General features: G+C 36.9%; 1 protein-coding gene across 12 annotated transcripts in view; it reads left to right on the top strand.

Annotated features, from left to right (window-relative positions):
• The window catches only part of Clock (clock circadian regulator), a 143,474-nt gene that overhangs the window by 58,672 nt on the left and 79,000 nt on the right, over positions 1–5,802 (top strand). For 10 of the 12 annotated variants that reach the window (XM_013518512.1, XM_005392891.2, XM_005392887.2 and 7 more), the window contains exon 2: positions 2,005–2,135. The exons of the other annotated variants lie outside the window; for them this stretch is intronic. The gene's annotated coding sequence lies outside the window, so the exon portion shown is untranslated. The remainder of the gene's footprint in view (positions 1–2,004; positions 2,136–5,802) is intronic. 12 annotated transcript variants of the gene reach the window in all.

Raw genomic sequence — 5,802 nt, forward strand, 5'->3', positions numbered from 1 at the left:
AAAAAAGATACTCTACAACTAGCGTTATATTTAATGGTAAGAATCTACATGTGAAAATTCCCAGTAAGATCAGGGACAAGTTGAAGATGTCCCCTTTTACAATTTTTTTCAGCAGCATACTGAAAATCTTAGTACAGGAAGACAAGAAACTGAAACAAAAAGGTTATTAGTTGAGAAGAAATAAAACTTGTCTAGAGATGACATAATTGTCTTTACAGAAAATTTAAAAGAATTGGCCAAAAAATTCCTCCTTGAATCAATAAACAGTTCCACCAAAGTAGCAGGATGTAATGTTGACGTATAAAAGTAACACATGTTTCATTGTACAATCAAGTAGAATTGAAAAATGCAATATTGTTTACATTAACACCCCTAAATATGAATACTTAGATGTAAGTTTAGTAAAATATATGTAAGATCTATTGATGAGAACTTCAAAACTGTTGAACAGTAAAAGAACTAAAGAGTTACGTGCTCATGAATAGGAAGACTTAATATTACCAAGATGTCAGTTCTTAGCATCTTGATCTACAAATTACATACAACCCCAGTCAAAATCCCAGTGATTTATTTTGTAGAAGTCAACAACCTTCTTCTAAAGTTTATATGGAAAAACAAAGGTCCAAGAACTGCAAACTCAAAATTGAAGGAAAGGAACAAAGAAGTCAGATACTGGTTGACTTCAAGATTAGTATAAAACTATAGTAATCAAGATTCCAGAATTGATGAAAACCTGAAATAGATAGATCAGTGGAAAAGAATAGAGTACATAGAAATTATTGTTAATAAAAGAACATGAAACTATATGATGGAATTTGTCATTAAAATCATTCTGAATGAATAAGCTAATAACATGTATAATAAGCTAATAACATAAGGATGCTGTGAATATTAAATCAGTACATGTAAAACCCTTCAAATGGGACTTAAACATAGGAAAGTCCTTGGTAACTGTCAGAAACTGAGAATGCTGAAACTGACCTTTCCCCTGTTACTGTGCACGATGAGTCCCCGATGGTCAGTTGAGCCTTTCATCTGTCCGTAGGGAGGCTGGTTGCTGGCCCGGGGCAGCCCTCCCTTGGGCCTCTGCAAAAGCTTCCTGAAGTTCTCTAGAGTCTTCCACTCAGCTCCCTTCCCAGTGCGTGAGAATGGTTAGTGCTGTAGGCAGGTGGGGAGGGTTTAAAATGAGCTCTGCCTCTTAGCGTTATGTGCGCATGTATTCTGTTCTCTCTTTGCCCTTATTGTTCCCTTTTTCATTCTGACCAGCCATGGTAAACTATGTTATTTTCATACAAATGTCATATTCTTTCCTGTGTCTCGCCCTCTGACCATACTGTTTTCTTTGGACAAAACATGTTCTTTCTTTCCTCCACCTCCTTGCTTTATTTGGCTAGATTGTATTCATGATTGCATTAAATGCCCCTCTTTTAGTAAAACTTTCCTGAGAAACTCCCAGCGGACTAGTTTGTGTTTCTATCTTGGCTTCTCTTCCTGTTTTTAGAGTCATTCAAGCTTTTCGTTTCCATTGGAGTTGCCCTACAGACTGAGTTCTCCTAAGGGAGTGATGGCGAACTGTTTAGAGCTTTCAGTGATACAGTCTGCTGCAGTGTATGTGTTGTAGGTTCGCCACCACTGTCCTAAAGATTGATAGGACCTGATATGTTGCTTGTGAATTCTTTGCATGTAGCAGGCTTTCAATAGATGTTCTACACATGGATGAATGGACATACTGGATGCTGGATGCAGGTGCCTGTAATCTCAGCTGCTTAGAAGGCTGAGGCAGGAGAATCACAAATTTGAGGGCAGCCTGGGCAGCATAGTAAGACCTTATTTCAAAATAAAATTTAAAAAGGCTGATAAGGTAGCTCAGTGTTAGAGGCCCTGAGTGCCATACTCCAGAACAAAACAAAACAAAACAAAACAAAGCAAAAGCTTCAGTGTTACTTAGAATTTGCTTAGCGTTATTTTAGCAACTGCCTTTATTTACAGAGTTGTTTCTTCCAGGGAAGCTGCTGAAACTCACCTGATTCTGTGACATTCTAAGATGCCTTCAAAACATTCTGCACACCTCCTAAGTCAGTCTTTAGAGCTTGGTGAGTTTCACTAGATGTCGACAGTCTTCATTTTGAACTCAGGTATGCTAGCTTTTATTTTTGAATTTACATTCTTATAAGGAGTGAACATTACTCAACAATGTAAATCCACATGGACTTCCATTTTAGCAGTTTCTGATATTTCTGAAAGTTACTGCTCAAAGTGAGTTACATCTTCTTGTCTTTTCTGAGATATAGGAAGGTGATTTGCAAATGACTGGAAAGTAGAATAAGAATTTACTTCCTGCCTGATTTTAGGTTCAGAGATACTCTGTCAGTGCTGAGGTAGAGAAGAGGCAGTCATCTAGCTGTAGTTCCAGTGCACCTGTGAATTTCCATGAGGGGTCTGCATAGTACTAAATTCAGCCTCCTGTACAGTGTTGTGTGATTCATGAACTAAAAACGGTATTAATAGTATTTTTAAAGAGCTGAAAAAAAATCCCTCAGAGTACTAATTTGTAGCATAAGAGAGGTGAAACTCAAATTTCATTGTTCACAAAGCTTTATTAGAACATAGGCACTTAAAAAAAATCGTATGGCTGCTTTTAAGCTATAGTGACAGCTGATTGAGTCCTAAGGGCTCAGGAAACAAAACAAAACAAGAGCAAAAACAAAAAAATTACTATACGGACCCTTTCTGAATAAGTCGACCCTTCGCGTTCTGTGTGCTTGGAAAAGTGTTTGTAGTTTGACTGCAAGCTTCAGAGGCGAGTTGGGGAATCTTGGAGATGAGAGCTGCTTCTAGTTCTTAGCGACCGCCTCACGCCGTCTCCTCCCCTGGAAAGTGTAGCCCATGAGCTGGTAGATGGACGTGTACTTTTGTAAATCAAGAGAATTGGATTTCCCTGTTATTTTTGTTTTGAAATGGTTGTATGTGGGAATAAGAAAGAAAGTTAATATTTTCAATTTTTACTAAGTTTTGTTATCTTAATATCTTAAAACACTTGAAAGGGTTGAATATACCTTTTGTACAGTTTCTGATTTTATTCACCATATATTGCTAGTGTCTATTTTTTAGTTCTATGTCTAGCTTTTTATGATCTTGTTTATTAATTGTCCATGTTAATACGTAAAGCAAAAGTTCATTTTTTTCATTACCATGAAACACCTCATTGCATGGAGATATCACAATTTATCCATTTACCGCTGATGAACGTGTGGGTTGTTCACAGGTTTTGGTCATTATGAATAACACTGCTCTAGCCAGGTGTGGTGGCACACACCTGTCCCAGTATTCTGAGAGGCTGAGGTAGGAGGGTGAAAAGATTGAGCTCAACCTGAGCAATTTCTGGAGACATTGTGTCACAATAAAAAAACTAAGAAAAAACTGGGGATTTAGCTCTGTGAAAAGGCCATGGGTTCAGTCCCCAGTACTGTAAATAATAAAACACTGTTGTGAACATTCTTGAGTGTGTTTTTTGGTCTGTCCTGCTAGGTAAACACCTAAGAGTGAGATTTTTGGGTCAGAGGGTATTTAGCTATTTTGCTATAGTAGGTTATTTTAGTTTTTTAAAGAAATGAAATCAGTTTACATTCTCACCAGCAATGTACAGAAATTCTCCTTGCTTTACATCCTTACCAACACTTGAAATTATTAGTATTTTTAGTTTTAGCTCGTCTGGTGCATATGTAGTGCGAGTTTATTCACGATTCTGTGGAGATCTGTCACAGTCTTGTATACCTATTGCCTGTTGGCACTTTTTATTAGCACATATGGGTAGTAATGATCGCATTTGTCCTGGGGAGTTGCTGCATGTAAACAACACATCTTCCTTTTTTTCATGCACAAGTCCTCGTCCACCTCGCTGTGCTGCTCTTGATCCCTCTTCCCATTGGCAGAAGGTCTATTCCATTCTTCTTTCCATCCCCTTTCCCTCCCATCATCTGTTGTTTCCCTTCCTGTTTGAAAGATATCTTCCTGCTTCCTATTATTTGCCTTTTTATTTTGCTCTTTATTTGTATTTTCAGTTTCTTGTGTAAGAGAAACTGTAGGTATTTAAGCTGTGTGTCTGATTTATTTCACTTAATACATATTGTGGGCTCAAGGTGTATCAATTGTTGTGAGTCAAGTTTAGCCTTCTTTGTGGCAGAGTAGATTCCATTGTGTATCATAAATACCACATTTTCTTTATCCATTCATTAATGAGAATGTAGGCCATACCTAGGATTTTGTACATTTTTCTATTGGGTTGCTTGTCTTGATTACCCAAGAAGATAATTTTAGATGTTTGTTGAATTATATATTAAAAATACCTTTTCTAGCCTTTGGGTTGCTTCCTCACTATTTCAGTACAATATCTTCATTTTTTAATCTTATTAAAGCTCATTTTACCAAATTAATATTTTATAGTTAGTAGTTTTTTGTGTTTTAAGAAATCCTACCAGGTGTGACAGCACAGTCCCAGCACTTGGGAAGCTAAAGCAGGAGAACTGCTATGAGTTCAAGGCCAGTGGGGCTACATAGTAAGTTCAGGGTGATCCTGGACTACATAACAAGACCCTGTCTACAAAAGAAAAAAAAGAAAAGGGGAAGGGAGAAATCTTTACCCCAAAGCTAAAAATATACCCTTCTCTTTCTTTATATAAATTTGATTGTTTTTTTGTTTTTTTGTTTTTTTGGTTTTTTTTGGTTTTTCTCCAGTACCGGGAACCGAACTCACGACCTTGCGCTTGCCAGGCAGGTGCTTTTGCCGCTGAGCTAAATCCCCAGCCCCCAAATTTGATTGTTTTAACCACTACATTTTAAAATGAAATTAAAACATTAACCATTACATTCACTTCTATGTATAAGATAGGATTCATGGTTCTTTTTTTTTAACATGGAAAGTCAAAAGTTCTAGTATTCTTTTTTGAAAAAGCTGTCTTTTTTCCCTAGTGAAATGCATTAGTACCTTGGTACTAATTCAGGTGAATTTGTATTTATGGGTTTATTTTTGCAATCCCTTCCGTTTCATTGGTCTATCTGCTGTTGTCCCAGTGTCATACTTTAAAAATTATTATAGTGTCATGAGTCTTGATACCCAGTAATTTAAATCTTCCAACTTTGTTCTTCAAAATTGCCTTTACCCTTAGTCATTTAAAAAAAAAATTTATACTCAGCTTGTGGGTAGTTTCCCAGCTGTCACTCCACTGCACCACCCAAGTGGGGGAGGGAGGCTTGCTAGAGTTTTGAGTCACTTAGTGCAGAACTGATAGACCAATTCGGGTATAGTGGACACATTTCACTATGGAGACTTCCAGCACAGTGGATTATGTACTACTGTGTATTTAGTACATTTCTCTCAGAATGTTTTTATTGCTTTGAGGTCTTACACATGTTCTGTTAACTTTCTAAGGTATGATAATTACATTGTAGATACATTTTTGAAACATGCACACTAGGCCATCTACAGATGAAATGATGCAGTGTTTGGTATTTGCTTCTAAGAATGGGAGGGAGCAGTAAAAGAAGATTAATATATTATTCTTTTTACCTTACGTACTTGGAAGTTTTCTATAAAAGGAGGTTTAAGAAAATGTAATGAGGCTGAGAATAGTGGTACCTGTATCATTCTGGCCACTTGGGAGATTCAGTTAAGCCCAGGAGATTGGGATCAGCTTGGGTCGTATACCAAAACACCATTTTCTCTCCCTTTCTTTCTCTTTCTTTTTCTTTCTTTCTTTCTTTCTTTCTTTCTTTCTTTCTTTCTTTCTTTCTTTCTTTCTTTCT

Source organism: Chinchilla lanigera, unplaced genomic scaffold, assembly GCF_000276665.1.
Source record: "Chinchilla lanigera isolate Chin_1 unplaced genomic scaffold, ChiLan1.0 scaffold00046, whole genome shotgun sequence".
NCBI classification, from domain to species: Eukaryota; Metazoa; Chordata; class Mammalia; order Rodentia; family Chinchillidae; genus Chinchilla; species Chinchilla lanigera.